Here is a 19,602-nt window from a genome sequence, read left to right on the forward strand (position 1 = left end):
CATACAGCGAAAATACCTCGCGTTCTTATTAGATTTCGCGTGTATTTTTTTATTTTCATTTCGTAATTCCACAAGCTCTCTTCTAACTCAGTGTGTGGGCTCGTCGTCGATGGAAAAAATAAATACCCCCGAAAAACCATACGTGCGGTCCAAGTTATTGCACGGGATTATAATGGTTTTTAAAAAACGATTTCCGGGAACGAAAAAAACAAAACGCAAAAAGGGGAGACGGAACGTGCCGTGTTCTCGGGGATTTAATCTCGGCGTACGCGCACACACGCGCACTTATATATACATAATACCGTCATATGTATATATAACTATAGTATTTGCATCAAAAGTTCGGTCAGATAACGAAAACCGCCCCACCGCGATGACGTATATCGAACGTGAACGTTTTCGGGAGCCAAAAAAAAAATCACCGCTAGAAGACGCGACAACCGCCCTCGTCAATGATACGTACGAATAAATTATGACAATATTTTGGGGATGAAATACCATATAGTGACGAGCGTATCATGTGTGTATTATATGTATATATACATGGACTGAGAGACGTGCGAGTGCAATGTGTAAACCGCAAACGCTAACGAATAATCGTCTATGTGTTATATGCCTATATATCACTCCATGTTATATATTATGTAACTGTCGACGGCAATATATTATATTATTAGTTGTTTCATTCCTTAGGATTTTTTTTTTTTTTTTTTTGGTTTTTACGACTGAAGCCACCCCCACGCCAGTATATCCGTTGATAACGTGGCTAGCTGGTAACGCATTGATAAGACCAACGCGCGTTGCACAGAATGAGCTTAAAAGTTGTATATATATATATACGTACATACGTATATAGGGAATCGTGGCCGAAAGAAACCGCCGGACAAGACGCAAACGCGTATTATTATATAATATATTATATGTAGTTGTGTCGTTTTATTTACGACCCCGTTTTTATTGGTTTCTACCACGGACGTGGACACAGTCCGTTAAATCCAAACCTCTTTGATTTTGGTGTTTTCTCTTTTAATTGACTTTAGCGCAACGGCTACGGTAGGGGAGACGGTTTCTCGCGGGAGGGATGGGATTAGTAAGTCCTATCGGGCGCAATATACACACTCGCACATATACGTATACTATATTTTATAGGAGGGAGTTTTCTGTCGCTATATTATTATATTAACGCTGCCGATATATTACATATACCTATACCCTATACCTACTATCTAAGATGAATGTGAACGCGCTGCGACCTGATGATGAAAACCTATATCTAGCCGCCGTGACAACCACTACCGAACTGCCTGCACATAAACTATATTATTCTTGTGACGCGTCCAACTCGTGAGATTTATGTTCTTTTAATATACAATATATATGTGTTCTATCGGAATTGTGAATAAAATGATATACGCGTCATTATTGCAAGTACTGTGGCAACAAAAACGACTAGAAATAAAAAGAAAATCACGTCTTCGACAATAACCCAGGTCTGTATAATACATATATTTATATACATTCAACAATAGAACCGAAGGATATAATATAATATTATTATGATATAACGTCATGTTATACGTATAGGACATAATATTAATATTTTATTATATCGACGAAGAGGTAAATAATATATTATACCAACGTATACGTCTAAAGTATTTTCGCTCGACGTCATTGTTGTTCCTTTGCATATATAATACATATTTATATATGTATACGTGTACATTTATTATTTTATTTTTGTTGTTCCGTACGTGGCCGTTTTTTCTTTTTTTATTATAACGATTTGCTTTTATACGCGCTAATATAAATATTGCACTAGAGTTATTAATATTTAAAACGATTTTCAACGTCTTAATATTTAGCAAATATAATTCTTGATAATTAACTTTGATCGACCTAAGGGTGCACTTTTTTTCTCTTTTATTTCCAAAAAAAAAAAAAATAATAATAATAATAATAAGCATTAAAGTAGATTAAGAGTCATCTAAATAATTTACATGATGTTTTCGGGGATTTAATAATTTTTGTGTAATTTGCATAATAAAAAATATGATTTGAAAATCGACATTTCCCTTACAAATGTTTAACAGTCAAATAAATTATGTCAAAGTGTTATGATGTCGGGTTCACAGTAATAGCTTGCGTTTTTATACCACCGCCCTTTTTTATTTTTTTGTTCGGAGCAGATTTGTTGTACTTTTTTCATATCCGACGGGGAGAAGAACTGCGGTTTTCGCATATTAATGTGCGGAATAAACGTACCTAAACGCCCTGCGTAAAAAAAAATGTATATATAGTGCGAAAGAGAGTGGGTAAGAAGGGATGAGCTGTGGCGGAGAAACACGAATAATTCGTAAAAAAATAAATAAATACTGGTCGGAAACGAGGGAAAAAAACCGTCAGATTTATGACTTCGGGTGTACCTATACATGCATAATAGGACGGGCATATTCCACATTCATTTGTTGGTTCAGCGGAGGAAGTAAATAATTCAAATTGGCTGCTCAACAATGGGCTCTCCGAGTTTTTCTTCTTTTCCCCGTTTACCAGAAATATTGATACATGGCCGGGGGTCTCGATTTTTATTATATAATTTTTTTTTCCTACTCACTCCGACATAATAACATCATCTCAGCAAGGGACACGCGCACAATGCAAAACGCCTTTTATTCCATTCGCAATACTCTTTGTTGTCGAATTTTTCATTCTCCTCGTCCACCGCGGTTTATACCACTACTATAATATGTAAATTGTACGCTCGCACGACATTACAACATTTGTTTATACAACAAAAATATCAATTGAATAGGTATATAATAATATAATATAGTGTCTGGTGCCGGTTGACTCAATTGAAAAGGATATTATTGTGTTATAACTTCCCTTTTTACGACGCCCTGCAACTTATGACTTATACGTTGATATAGTTAAATCCTATATCTATTCCAACTAGCTATATCTTATACATTGTAAACGTATAATGGTTAAAAAGCTATCGACTTCGGAAAGTCAAATTGAGCAATTTCGACAGCTGCAACTATACACACAGTAGTGGCGGAGTTTTATCAGAAAAAAAGGGAAAACAAAAAACACCTACATAGTTGTCCGCGTGTTTACAGTGCGGAACAAAGCTATCAACACCTTGCCCCGCGCGCTTTGTGTGCGTTACACGAAATTATAACGAGACGACGACAACGACATTTTTGAGGAAACGTGTTGCGGAACAAACAGACGATTAAGATATACAAGACATCCGTTTTCCGCATGTGATACATACGCTTAAAAATTTACTATTAAACAAAAAAAAAGACAACGAAAACTCCACGACGAGTTCGTTAAACTTTGTCGTCGAGCCCGCGGGAGTGGAAAAAAATCAAAATCATCAAATCGTACCAAAAAATACACCCCGGGGAAACGTTATCTGAACAACCGAATCCGAACGGGTTTTCACGCTATGGTTATAATATTACAACACAATATAATATATATGGATATAATAGAAATATAAACATTTGTTATTATTTCTGCACTATCACGTGCCGTCGCCGTATCGATATACTGCCTCGCGTATTGTAAGTATATGATGTATACGGTATGTACAACAATAGGAGGGCACATTGTCCGGACTCGCGTAGTACACCCTTTTTTCGTAATTTTTTTTCTTTTTTTTATTGCGTATATGTTATTATCCTTTGGAGTAAAACCAACACGAAATGCACACGCGGACGACTGCTGCACTGCACGACAATGACTCTCGGGCAGCGCATATCGATAGGGTTACGGACCGTCGACTGTAACACGAGACGATTGAGTTCAAAAATAATAATAGTTATGATAATAATATATTACGAATTGAGGGAAACGCGTGTGCAAAAAAATAACCATTAAAAAAACGGCCAAAAAATAAGTTGTTATCGAAAAAGGATCGTTTGACTCGCGCTCGTCGAGGGTGCCGAGTGTATTATTTTCGCACGTGTGGGGTGGGTCGGGCTATACATAATCCAATATTCCGACTGTTTTCGAGGCAAATTCTATATACTCAGTATTATACTGGCTATTACTACTACATGTTTAAACGGTAAAGCTAGATAAGAATATAATAATATACATTGTTTGCAACGATATATTATTATTATATATAAACGGGGACGGGGTTCAAACTCGTTTTGATTGATAGCCCTCCAACGCGCGTCCGCCGGGTCTGGTCTAACTCCGCGGGCGTATACGGCGAATGGGAAACCACCACTTAGGACGGGTTCGAGAGCAAAATTTACGAGCTCGCGAGACGGCGACGAGACGATGGTCTATATAATATGATATTATACTCGAAATTTGTTCCATTTCATTTTTTCCCCGTTTAATGTATACATGTTATATATATATGCACTCATACAAAACGGCGTGGTGACCACACAAAGAGAATCCTTTTTTAAAACCGTTTTCTCTCTAACCCCGCGCTACTGTACATCGTTTATAATAATATCGTGTGTGATAATATGTGTGGAGATTTAATTACGACCCAAACCTGAATGTCAAAGAGCCGAACAGAACAGGCGCAGGACGTCTGCTGTATGCGTTATCCTTCTAAATTTGGTTTTCCAGTTTTAATGTTACTCACGACGTTTATAATAACTCACTGTTATCAGGGGGTGCTCAGATTTGACGGCGGTTATCATAATCACTGAATGCGAACGTTAAAACTTATAATATTTTTGTCACGCGTCCCGTCTGCGTAATAATAATAATATCATAATATCGTTGATACGTAACAGACACCCGAGTGACGGAATCGTCATTGACGAGGCGCCGTCGATCTCTCGCGTCTGCAATGATGGTATACATATTTTACCCCATGTGGCCCAGGACACATGTCCCGCATGGCACCACTATATCATATTGTAATATGTATGGGGTCGAGAAATATAATATCGGATAAGAGAGACCGAGAGAGCTATTGAAATTGTTTATTTAAAAAAAAACAAAAACAACACTACGACAGACCGTCGCGCATTTATGGCATATCCGATGATGGGATGATGATTACCGTATATGTGTTTGTGTGCGTATGTGTATGTGTAAGTGTTGGTTTTCACTCGCGTATATATCAACGGTTCCGAGTATAACACACACACTACCCTTTTTTGGGGGGTTGCAGCAGTGTTTCGAGTGCACACACAAACTCTACGGATATAAACAATAATGCGCGGGCGAGAGTTGAATTTTACTCGAGATTTATGTCAGCAGTGCGATGAGAAAAAACATTCGAATATTATTATTACGGTCCGTTTACGTTACGGACACTTAACACGCGCACATATCATAATGCACACACGCGCATTTATATACAAACGCGCTCGCGTCACACGATTTATCCGAATATATCGCGCATATGGTGTATACCTATATATAGTCGATTTTCGACGAGACGACGCCACTGCGGCGTAAGGGTGGCCCAATTTTTAAGTATACACGAAACGTGACGTGTTATTCCTTATTAGGTGTATATACATATAATATAATATACCTAATATCATAATATAATGGTAAACAACGAAAACCCGACGATTGCCGTAACGACCGAAATGACGTATATATGTATGAAAGTTTATTCGGATTCACCGTCGAGCTAAGTGTGTATGTGTGTACAAACGCATCTCGTTATTCCGTCTATCGGATGTGCTTATAAACTGTTATAATATTATTACTATAATAACACTGTTATGCACACAACAACTATACAGTCATTGTTTGCCTCGATTATCAGCGAGCGTATTTCACTTCTCTTGATATACAATTGGGCCATAAAAGTTTTTATTTACAGCCTCGTACAAGTATAACCGTCCGCACGGTAAAATGTTTATACATGCCCGTACTTTCGTCATTTTATCGTCAGCGCGTCGAAATAAAGAACAAAATCTGAAACACATGACCTACGCGCAGTAAATCATCGCCCGACATTAAATTATTATTATTTATTATTTTTATCTTTTTACGGAAGCGACTGCAGTTGTAACTATACGTTATTACTATACTATACTATTAGGTACTATTACTATTAATAAACCAACGGAGAGGGAGTCCTAGGAGGGTCGGACGGACAGAGCTTTGGACGATCGTTGAAATGTCTAAAGAAAAAACACAGTATACACCTTCCCGCTACTATATAGAAGTACACACTTATAATACGGCGTATATTATATTATATATATAATAAATAGTAAGTATATCCGGGTCGACTGTAATAATGTGTACTCGCGCACACACACACACATATATACATATAGATACGGCGACATCCGTTTATCGGTCTCGAACGTTATTATATTAATAATAATATAATAATACGCATAACGCGGCGCGACACTTCATTTGGCCTCGGCCGAGTGTATATTGTTGTCTCAACACACACATACACACATAGGTAAGTACTACACCGGTGCGGTGGTGATCCGTATCGGATGACATACGGTTGGCGTGCCACTCGAGAGTGCCCATATACATATAATATTATAATATATAGTGGTTGGTATATAGTAATACAAATTTAAAACCAAGTGCGTTTTATTTTACACAAAAGTAGTTTTATAAACACACGCACGCACGTACGCACATATTACGAGGAGAAGACGCACGGAGGCTTTTGTGTAATAATACGATATCTGCGGTATAATAATAATAATAATAATAGTAATAATAACTTGATGTGTATATGTGTGAGCGAATGAACGCGCGCGCGCGCGAGATAGAAACAATGGTCCCGGGCCGGCGGGTTATAATATCGAATGAGCCCGGACAATATGATGCTGACAAAAACGTGCCCCGCGACGGTATACCACGCGATTTTTCTACGCGTATGATATACGTTTTAAAACAATGGATTGATGTCGAGGATATATCGTATTATTATTACGACGATGATTTTTTTTTTTTTTTAAATAGTTTTTTTCACGTCTTTGTGAGAGAAATAACCCTCTCGGCAGCCGAGGCGAAACGGCACGCTGCCACTTCATTACGGTTCTCTGCTGATGCGGCAGATATAATATTATACTCCTAGGCAGACAGAAGTACGCGTGTAATAATATATGTGTGCTTATCGCGGGCGGCGTCGAGGAGATTGCGGCGAGATCGTCGTCAGTCCATAAACAGTGGCGACCGGACGGGACGAGAAAGGCGTACTGCGGAAGACCGTCGGGTGGGTAGGAGCCGATTAATGTGCGTCAAAGTGGTCGTTCGTGAGCGCGATGAAAAACCGCCGAGAATTATAGGCGAGCGAATAATAATTGTAAAAAAAAACTTCACATTACATATAAAGGTGTGCGCGAAAATAATAATGATGATTCGGCGGGAGTTTGTGTAGAGAAGGAGGGAGAGGGTTAGAGAGAGGGTGAGTGAGAAACAGGGCGAGGGACCGAGTAAGAGTATAATAATAATATAGTATATTTAACCGCGGCCGACCCGCGCGCATATTAATAAGAAATACACAAGTAATATTGTCTCTAATTAATGGCGGAAATGCAAAGCCCTTTTCGGTTTCGGTCGTAATATTTCCTCCTCGGGGGCTTTGGGCGCCTCTCCCGTCCGCGCGATGAATTATTATCACAACATATATATAATAATATACACGTTGTACATAAATACGATTCCACAGCGTTTTGAGCGACACGCCGCCGCGCGTGTTATTACATCCAAAGTAATACCTGTGTTTTATTCATGACGTTTTAATTAGCGCGAGAGATCTGGTTGATGGGCAGGCGGGTGATTGCAGTGTATTAAATTCGTATTTTCCGTAGTCGACGAATTCTCGCAGTGTGGGTGGATGGGTGGACGGGTGGACCGAGAAAAAAAAATAATATCGTATAGCCGCCGTATTCTCACGCCGTGGAAAGTTCGAACTTACTGTATTTAATGTGTATATATACAAAACATTGCGTAGTAAATATATATTATAGTGTATAATATAATATACACTACTGGCGTTTCGCCCTTTTTGACGCTACTGAATAATTAATCGAGTCCCCCCGAAACTTAATACCGTAATTAAATCGCCGTGCGGACCCCGGCGGCGGACTAACAGAAGTTTTGCAATTTGCGCGTCGACTCCCCAACCTCTGCACTACCCAACTCATTTGTTTCTCGGTTCAAAAATTTTACTTTCTATTTGGTTGCTCGTCAAGGAGACGTTGTTTTTCGGTTTTTCTAGATATACTTTTCGTCCGAATAATACATCTTATACCTTTATAATAATAATAAATAGAAAAACATGTTCACCATTAAAGTGTTTCGCAGTCAAATTCATTATATATAATATATACAATTTGTACATAATGTGATAATTAATAATTTATTTTCTTTGTATTTCTCGTTGCATGCTTTAAGAAACAAATATAATATATTAGTGTTATTATTATTATTATTATTATTACTATTATTATTATAGTGGTTTCTGTGTATAATTTTACGGAAAAGGTCTATAATATTTGTAATAACAGTATCGATAAAAATTAAAGAGATAATTACAGAAACGAAATATTCTCCAGAATTAAAAAAATATGGGAAAAAAATTAAAAACAATAAATTTTTAACACCCCTTGCGGCCGCCATAGGATTTTTCTTTCTTTTTTTACCGCTACATAATAGAAACGACCTTTCCTCGCGGCTTATTTGCCATCTAATGGTGTTTTCAAATTACTCTCGGCCGTCTTGTTGCCTTTATTTCCTCTCGGTGGGCGCATGCAAATGCGTTTACGGAAAAAAAAACTAATACACCTTTTTTCCATCCAAAAAGCCATTTGAGTATTAAAAGTTGTGTACAAAATGTATATAGAATTAAACACACCGGAGCCTCTATCCGGCAGATGGATAAGTTTTTTCCAGTAACGGTTGTTGTTTTTAATAACTTTTCGTTTTTACATATTGTTTTGTGACGGTGACGGTGGTGGTAGATCAGGGCGCGGGGAGAAAAAAAGATATAATTTATATTATTTTTGCCCTCTGCCATCGCACCGTACAGTAAATACCCTAAATGAAATACGAGTCACCGGAGGAGATATTAAAAAAATAATAACAATACATACGTATATATAATATTATATGCACGCGTGTAATATAATAATAATAATAATATCACCGTTTCAAACAACTATTATTATTATAATAAAACTCGATTTGGATTATAAAACTTGCGGACTTTATGATCGTCTTACGTAAGACGCGCAACAACACACACACACAATAATAATATATTATACCTAATACCTATATACAAAGGTATATTCACTGCGCACACACGACCATTACCGTTGATTAAACCCAATACGTACACGTGTATATGAGAAGTTTGGCATATCAGCGGACCCTCGGGAGCAGTTTACATGCGAGCTCCGTCGTAATTTTATTTGAACTTTTGGAAGACGGCAGTGGAAAAATATTATATTAACTGCTTATATATATATACACACACCGCTCAACCGCCGTCGGCAATCATAAACCATTTTTCCGGGCGGCCAATCGTCACGCGATATGTCAGTGGATTGATAAACGGCCGTAATAAAAATCGTATCAAATTACTGGTCAGGTCAATAATAAATATAAGTATAATAATATGTATATATATATATATATATATTGGTAGTTTTCGTGTATTCGTCTATGGGCTCGTGTGTATTTCAGGAAATTGCTTCTATTTCGCCGGCGCCCTCACCCCGCAGTGTGTTTATATATTATATTATACTCTATCAAATTGGGTTTCGGCGTGTTCATTGGTATTCGAGCACGAGATTTTCGCGAACGCACCGCTACCCTTTAGGCGTTAGCGAGGTGTAACGCCGCGGCCTTTTCATTTATTTTCGTCACTTTCGAGGCGGCGAGCGGATTAATAGACAAGCGAACATGTTGCGTACGTGTGCATATATATATATACAACGTGAGCCTCGGGAGTATATACCTAGATACAGCGGAGGAATGAGATGCAGTGCACTGTCGGTGTGCTACTGACTATACGATATCGACGAGGGAATAAATGGCGAAAACCGGCGAGTCATCGGGTGGCCGTTAAAAAAGAAACGCCGTTGAGCGGCGAGAAGAGTATTAAATAAATAAAATTGGAAAAATAAAAAAAAAAATAATAATGAAACGAGAAGGCACATTCGGAAGAGAAATGGTTTTTTGTGACAGACGGGTAAACCGTGTGTGTGTTTTGCAATTTCTGAAAGGTCCTCTCGCGCCGCGCGATCGATTATACATTTAATATATATAATATATATATATACATATGCTATACGGTACCGACGACGGCGCCAAACAATAATTTGACGGAGTTTCTTTCACTACACATTATATTATACGGGTGTGTGTATATACATGTATGCATTACTGTTGAGGAACAAAAAGAAAAAAAACAGAAATGTCGATCGTGTGAGAACCACAGCATCGGTTCAGTGACGACGACTATTTTTTTTAAAAATCTATAAGCGCTTATAACATTATATACCTACGCGTATTTATCATCGTGAATCTGCGATTACGACCGTCTACATAACTCTAATACATATAGTAATTGTTTATACATCGAGTAAGCCACTATAACCGTATATCATTTATTGTCAGTCAATCTGCATCGTGTTTAGTACGTATGTATACACGCGTAGTATAGTATATAAAATATATTGTGTCAGTGAGTGTATATGCACAGAAAATTGTTTCACGAGCGCATTCAAAATATAAACACACGTTAATTATTCACCACTAATTCCATTATGTACGTCTCATTTCCCATGAGTTCTGAACGTTCGATCGAGCCATCAGTCTGCCGAAGATTCGACTTTTTCGATAAGATTTTAATTACAATAATAAAACTACACTGAAACTCGAACGCTACCGCCCCTATTCATATATAAATATAATACACGTGCGTATGTGTACTGTAATAATATTATAATAATATGGTCGTTTTCACAGTGAGTTTATTTCACGAAGCTTAAACGGCGACGGCGACGGCGGTTAAATACATCAGGTTAATTAAAATTGTAATTATATATAATATTATATGAAACGAATTTCTTGTTCGGCGGCTCTCGTAATCATATACACTACAGTATTATGATACACCGCGGTGACCCGAGAAACGCACTGAGTAATATAACTATGTATATGTACGGAGTACGGACGTAGGCATGTGGAAGAAAATTTTTTTTTTCGAACACCATTTTGCTCCTTTTCCGTCGTGTTTTTGAATAATTGCGCGCAATTGACGGAACGGAAAACAATAATTGTTGTGAAACGCACGGTGGTTGATAAAACGTTAGAAAAAAAAGAAAGAGAGACAAGGAATATAAAATGTACGGGAAACTATTTATAATATAATACGGTATCCATATAATATACAGGGTGGATCATATTCATTCCTATTTTTTCTTTTAGCCATGAATTTATATAGTATTAATTATTCAAATATTTAAATCATAAAATACCTACATAATATGGCTACCATAGAAACTTGACTGCTATAGTTTCTGTAGAAAACAGTAGTCGGAATTTTGATTTTGACGCATCCAAATTTTGAATCACTGCGTTATTGAAGAAAATTATAGCGATGGCGGGCTTAGTGGTGAATCGCCCTGTACATAATATACGCAATTACTATATTATACGAGTGTATGCACGCGGACAGAAGAATCCGGAAAATTCGATCGCGTTTATTTCTGCTTATTTCGGGGACAGGGGTCGAGAAACAGACGATTACGACACTCGTGCGGGTCCTCGCAAAGCAGTGCATTGTTTTGCAAATTAAAACCGCTTTGTTAAAAACCGCCGCGGTGTACACCGGATACACGCGGAGAGTGACAGTGACGGAGATAGACGTCGAATCGCGCGCATATCTATGTAAATTATATATGTGTGTGTGCGTGGGTGTTGCGTATAATGTTTAAATGCGAAGCGCACGAGGCAACCGGGTTTTTCCGAATCAACGGCGCGAGAACGGAACCGATTTTTCAGATAATCGTCCGGACGGCCCCGATATTAGCGGCTAATCGACCGACTTTTAATTCAGTCACCCATCCCCCGCGTTCGAAACACATTAATCCTTGTAATCCCGCAGAAACCAACGGATCCGGATCGACGGCTAAATACACACGCGCAAACGCTATTAAATGATATATTATTATACATTCATACATATATATATAGATATTGTGCCGGGAAAGTCTCAAAAGCCGTGTTTGTCACGGTAATAATTCATTTCCCAAGTATAAATTCGTACATTTATTCAAATACTGTTGGCTGCGACCATCGGACATGATGTAAAATTTACTGTGGCGGTTTTTTTTAAGATATTGATAGTATTAACACTCACATTGCAAGTTATATTCAATAATAATCGTGCTTGTGAATACTTTATGGAAGTTATTAGCTTTATGTTAAGAGTTTTTTTAGAAAAACTGGGCTACGATTACGTTTTTTCCCCCTTAAAAAATAAAAAAACGTTTAAATTGAAAAGAAGTTATGTGTGAACATCAACTCTCCAGCCTCCGATACATAATTTATAACTATATCACGAGCATAACAGGGATTCTGACCATGTATAATATTTTCTGATTGAAAATCGTACATCACACGCTTGATAAAATACTAACATAATAACGAAAATGTCTAGTAAAGGTGTGGAAATGTGGCATATTGGACAACGGTCTATTTGTTTATTATTATTATTATTTTAACCGTCGATGAGGGTTAGTTATACATGGATGAAACCGTTGGTAATAAGCGATACGCCATTTGATTTTTGATCGGTCATCGAGACATTGATGGCCCTCCGTACATATGTGTATGACGAAAAGAAAAAAAAACTACTTCCTAAAATAAAGCGAAACAAAAGCGAACGATACAGGTGCGGGTGTGAAAGAGTGAACGATTTTTAATAATTAATTAAAAAAAAAAATTTTGGTCCCTCGTGTCCTCAAGAGTGTTGTTTACGGTTATTTACTATTTATTGTTTCTGTCGCTTCCGTCCGGTCAACACACCGTTGTTAATTACAATTACCGTGTGGAGTTATCCGGCTCTATACGCGTGAAAACACGAATGATGCGCATGTAAAATATTATAATATAGTATAAAATATTGTACATAGGTGTACAAAGTACAAACGAGGATAAGAGCGAATACACTATAGCTATAATATACGAAAAAAAACGAAAAACAATTTCACGGACGTACACACCTCCGATTATCAGTAGGTACCTATTTGTATTACCTACTTATATATACAGCACTTTATAATATATGTTTAGATAGATTCCACCAACGACGACAACACAGCGCGCTAGTTAACGATAGTCGTATGCTACGCATAAGTAGTCTACTTGAACGTGTGAGTGTGTGGACTGTGAGCATTTTTTATTTATTTTTTTTTACCACCGTATAGCGATAAAATAACCGGAACACACTCGGATCGTGGCATGTCACATATGTATATTTTATTATAATATTATACCTATGTAACACGTGCGAATATGCGTATAGGTTAGGTAAATATAGATATACGTACACATAATATGGATGGCATGACGTGTATAATAATATTTGATAATACAAAACCCGATACCGTCGAACCCTCTCGCGGCCGTCACATTTAGAATCGCTAAAAGCTCTAGCAATTAATTCGTACACACATACATATGAACACACGTACAAAAGGGTCCCGCAGTGGCGGCGGAAAGAGTATATATCCATCGTTGTATAGGGAGAGCCTTTGTTGTGTTCCATTAGTCGTAAAACGCATATGTAATTTCATTCCGTATTTGCTTCCGATTCGCATCCTTTCATAATCATATATCTGTCATCTTCGGTTAACGTTGTTCTTGTAAGTTTGTGTGTGTGTGTGTGTACGCGCGTATAGCCTACAGAATTCTGTTGCTCGCTTACCGTTTGCAAAGGGTGTAGAGAAGGCGGGGTGGAGACCAAATTGTTTGGCCGGCCGTCGGACGGGGTGGAAGCGGAAGAAATAATTGAAGGTCCAAAACCAATATACCGCCACTGCAGCCCGTACACGGACTTAATCACCTTATATACCGACCCTATTTAAATTATTCCATTTTGTACATTTATAAACGCACGCCCGTGTACAAACGCAAGAGTGACGTATAACGTTTTGTCCAATAATATGTTTTGACATTTAAATCGTGACTCAAACAACTTCCATTGCATACACACATATTATACGCGTGTAATAATATTTTATGCAACGATTTTACGCTCGAACGGCAATGGTTTATTTAATACTTTATAGACGGGCGAAGAGGGTTTACTTTATAACATTTTATTTATATTCAGATACAAAACGTCGACGATTCGACGTTTATTAGTGGTTTTATTGCGACTGTACGCGCTTCTGATAATAATATTCATCGTTGACGGCTTTAATAAAATCCCTTGGCACTTATATAGGTAACACGAAACCGTTCATTAATCAGTGCTGCAGTACGCGCGTCTACTCCATACATTATTTTGCGATAAACATTTACGATTGCATTCATATAAAGTGAAATGTCAACGAGTAAAATTAAATTGCGCATAAAAATCAAACGTATAATAATAATATGTGTTTTCCGGTGATAGGATAATAATTATATTATAGGTATATATAAATATGTATATATATATATACATGTGTGTGTGTGTGTACAAATCGAAAGAAATCGCTATAGACGGCATGCACCGCCCTCGAAAGAGATAAATCGCACAGCGTTAATAACTATAAATATGTGTTTAAAATATGTAGCCATACTTAGGTACATAATATAATATTATAATAATGATGCGTCGAATCGTTAAAATATAATTACCATTTATACCACACACATCAAATATATTATATTCGACTATACAGCGTATTGCGTATCGCGATTTAGTCTACACGAATATATGAGTATCGTCTACGTAGATTTTTGCCGTGTATGTACATCTAAATTATTTTAAACATAACTACATTTACGTTTTGACCGTCTGCAAAAAAACTAATTAAATTGTTCAGCTTAAAACATTAACTGCACACAAATTGAATTACGCCCGTGCCACGATAGTTTAACGCAGTATCGTTATATTATATATATATATATCTAATACATTTATAACATATTACACAATATAGAACTAACTAATACAAAATATACATACAACACACTTTATAACTCTGTCCAAATTTTATTTGTTATTAAAATGACATACTTCAGCCAGTTATCGGTGTTCGCCATCTACACTCTAATACACAGCAGTTATCATCTAATATATTGTATGATTAAACGTATTTTCTTTTTGATAAAAATCACTTGCAAATGTATCCAAACTCTCATCTACGGTTAACTTTTCCAAAAGCAAAAGAAATCTTTCCCTAAATATCTATTATATCGTGATTAGATCTCCCACCTACCTCAATACAATATAGACACCTAAAAAGGTATTATAATTTATATTATATAATAATATAAACCCATATAATTCTTAAACCATACTCTAAATGGTTTTAATTGTCACAAACGTGTATTGTAATTTAAAGGAATTTTAATATTATTGATTAAAACTGTATATTTTATTATGATTATAAACGAACGGCGGGTAAAGGGGGAGGGGAGGGGAGTGAAGAAAATTTTGTTTCCAATGAATCGTAATCAAACTATTTCGTAATATTTATATTCACGATGCTGCAGTTACTACGGACCTCCTTTATTTGTTCAAACTAAATTGTTTATACCGACGTCATGTTTTTTCATTACTTTTTATGCGAAAGCGAGCTGTGTTTATAGAGCTAATCCTTCTTATTGCATTTTTTTATTACCTTACTTTTTTATTTTTATTATACACATCTCTTCCCGTTCCGCGTCGAAAAAAAAATACAAAGTATGTATTGTACATCATATATATTATTATTGAATCGACGTATAGCTATAATAATATAATACATATTATAATATGCGTTTACATGTGTATACGCTGCTCAAAGGAATTCGCGGTGGTCGCAGTGGCCCCTCTTAAAGATGCGCCCATTCGATTCCAACTGCTTTGCGGCGGCATGTACACATAACTTAAAAACATATTATGTCATAACAACAATAGAAAAGAGCGAAAAGTTTTTCGGCGGCCTCGACGGTAGTGGCGGCGGTGGTATAAAACGGTTGTGTTTTAATTAAAACTTAATCCTTCGAATCGTTTTCGTTGTAAAGCCTTTATGCTAACGAAAACAATAATTATTGCACCGTGTAATATTATTCTCTGGGCGATGTGCGTGTAAATCATTGCCCGCGTTCATTCTCGTCTTTTACCGTCCGGAAAAACTCTCTTTTGCCGTCGGCGGAGGGTGTTGCAAAGAATTAGCAACGGCGCACATCCATTGTCCCGTGGCATCGGTGGCGGAGACTGGAGGTGATGGGCGAGCGTGTAAAACCAGAGAGGAGTGTATATATGCCAACGGAAATTACGACATAAATTCACCTTAAAATGACGTTAATGAAATTTCGGTTTAGCCGGCTTTTAATGCAGAGGGGGCTCGACGGGGTGAGAAAAAAGTACAAAACCACTGCAACATCGCACTAAGAAATAAATATTGAAACAACAACACATCAAATGTAACTATACCTATATAATTATAATACTCTATGGTTATTTGTGTAAAATATATAATTACTATATTGAATATATTTACTGCGCTAATAACTTTTTAATATACTCTCGTCTGTCCGTTTAAATGTACTATATAGTCCGGGATCCGGGTATGTACCTTTATGTGTTTATGAGCATATTATAATATGACCGCAATATGGGGTCAGTGGTAATAGGAAACCGCGGTTTAGTGAGAAAGCCACCGATTTGGAGGGTAAAAAAAATGTATCGACAAACGACAGAACAAATGGGCGCATCGATTTCGTTAAACAATTGGTCAGCTAACAATAATAGGCGGCGACTACAACGACAGAACAAATTGAGAGAAAAAAGTATAATACGTACATAAATAATGATATATTATAATATAAACGTAGGTATAGAGTCGCGCGAACGAGGCCATCTGTGTATTTGTGTGCGCGTATTCGACTACTACGAGAAGACAATGCGCGACACGTATTCGGGTACGTGATCGTTTCGCCGGCCATTATAATACACATTATTATTGTCGCGGTGATTTTTTTCGTTATTATTATTACTACCTATTAATAAAAATATTCGAAAAAGAACGAATCAAACGGAAGAGGCGATACAACGAGAAATAATAATAATAATAAAAAAAAAAAATAGACAAAAAAAAGACAACGCATAGCAGAGGTGATAAAGGAGATCGAATCGTTTGTGGCCACACAAACACATACATACACACGCACAATTGAACCCAATAATGATTGGACCAACGGGAAAATTCGCCGCCGGACAATTTGTTCTCGGCTTGGGTCTATTCAAACTCGACGACACTATTTATTTTGTATTTTTTTTACTCGATGTAATGGATAGAATAAAAAATTATACATAAATATAACAACAATAATACATCAAACGTGCACCGGGTGACTACGAGGTGACGACTAAAAGAATAATCGATTATGTATAGGTATTGACCGGTAAAGGTTAAACACAATGGGCCACACCGTGAAATGACGCGATTCCGAAGACGAGACCAAAACGTATCTATGTATAATAATAGTATGATATGGCGGAGAGATCGACGACGTGATTTCGTGATGTTAATTTTTTCCCTATACTCGGCGCCGTTCGTATACTTACAAATTGTAATAACGCGTTGTTTCGATTAAAAAGAAAAAAAGTGTGTACGCAGAGTGTCACGTGTAACAATATATTATGTAGATTTCACAAGAATCGTATAATGATAATATTATCCTCACAGTTTTCGTAACATGATTTTTGTATCACCCTACAGCTTGGAAGACGTGTTATATACTTAAATTATAAAATAATATATTATACGACCTAGTGCAACAGTCTGCGTAAGCTCTGTATAACGATACGAATAATAATCATACTACAGCTGCTGTTGCCTGCGTTACAGAACAAGTAGAATATTTAATAAATAAAAAAATACGGTGAGAAAAAGTGTATAAATGACGGCGACGACGACTAATTAAAATTCCAGACAACAAGTAAATGTCAGTTGTACCTATATACAACAACTACAACTACTACTACAGCGTACAATTAAAACCCTGTCGATAACAATTTCCTCTCAGTCGTAATCCGATTCATTGTGTGTTATTATATATTGAAGGCGTCGGCGACCTACGCCAATCTGGTTCTGTGTCCGGTGTCGATAAGATAATATTATAGGTACAATAAAATAATTCGCCAAGCGTTTAAAATCGCTCGTCTGATATATTATTATTTTATAATTATTATTAAACGATATGCATCGCGGAACCCGGGGAGGGGAGGGCGGGGCGAACAACTATGCGGACTCAACAGCTCGATGGGTCGAAACATCGTGGTGGCTAATCGCCATACGATTTCTGGATTATGATCATGGGTACTCGAATGTAGGACATATAAAATCATTTTATCCTCGTCGTGTCCGTCCATAAATTACTAATACATAGTTATGATTATTGATATTATAGGATATTTGTTAATTGTATATAAAATTATGTTTATTACGTTATACTGAAATACGTCTGGAAACCGAGAATTCAGAGTGAAATTGTCCTAACTCGTTTTAAAATTACTTGTGTTCCGTTTTCCGAAAAATGTTTCACGTTATAATAATATGTATAAAAAACAATCGCATTATTGTATAAATTAATGAAATTCTATTTTTTCAAAATAAATATTTAGCCAAAATTCAAGGCGCTTTAGTAGAAGAAATCGATTCATAAGTGTGTCAGTCTAAGCAAAGATAGAGATGTTTATAAATATATATAACACTACCTATATACCTCTATATATACATATGAGTCGCGTGTTTTGAACACTCAACCCTGGACACCTTATAATATAAATATATATATTATTATACTACAACATTATCATCATTGATCGTATCGTAAACACATTTGAATCCGGCACCGTGGCAATACTTGAGTTTTTTTTTTCTTTCAAACGGCCGGCGGTATGCGTGTCACACCGAAATCTACACCAATTTGCCAAGCGTGAAAAACGAAAAGAATACACTCACTCGCTCGCTGACGTCTGAGGAATTCTCGTGGATATATATTATAATATCAACTCGCCCATGATATGCGTGCGTGTGCATATTGTGCAGTGTATGCCGCAAGCCATCTGTCCTCGCGCCCCGAAAACGAGCGCACCATCAAGAGAGTGTTGTTTTTTCTATCCGTCGCAGCGATATCGTTTTCATCTCGGATGCGGAGGATTACGCGTGGTAAGTGGTTATTACTTTCGTAGGTATGTTTGGCCGGGCGACGACGACGAAACGCTTTTTCCCTCCCCCGGATTATATAATAATAAATATATAGGTTACCCCGTATACATCCCCGACCGACAGTCGTGTTACGCAGCATCCATTATATACCTATTATTATTACCGTCATTACAATATCGTGTCACTCGCGGATTGTCGAGTACGATTGTCAAGAGCATGGTGATCTGGTCGT

At 37.0% G+C, this 19,602-nt stretch overlaps 1 protein-coding gene across 3 annotated transcripts in view; it reads right to left on the reverse strand.

Annotated features, from left to right (window-relative positions):
• The window catches only part of LOC114122420 (dachshund homolog 2), a 118,244-nt gene that overhangs the window by 64,207 nt on the left and 34,435 nt on the right, over window positions 1–19,602 (reverse strand). The gene's annotated exons all lie outside the window — the stretch shown is intronic.

Source organism: Aphis gossypii, chromosome 2, assembly GCF_020184175.1.
Source record: "Aphis gossypii isolate Hap1 chromosome 2, ASM2018417v2, whole genome shotgun sequence".
NCBI lineage: Eukaryota > Metazoa > Arthropoda > Insecta > Hemiptera > Aphididae > Aphis > Aphis gossypii.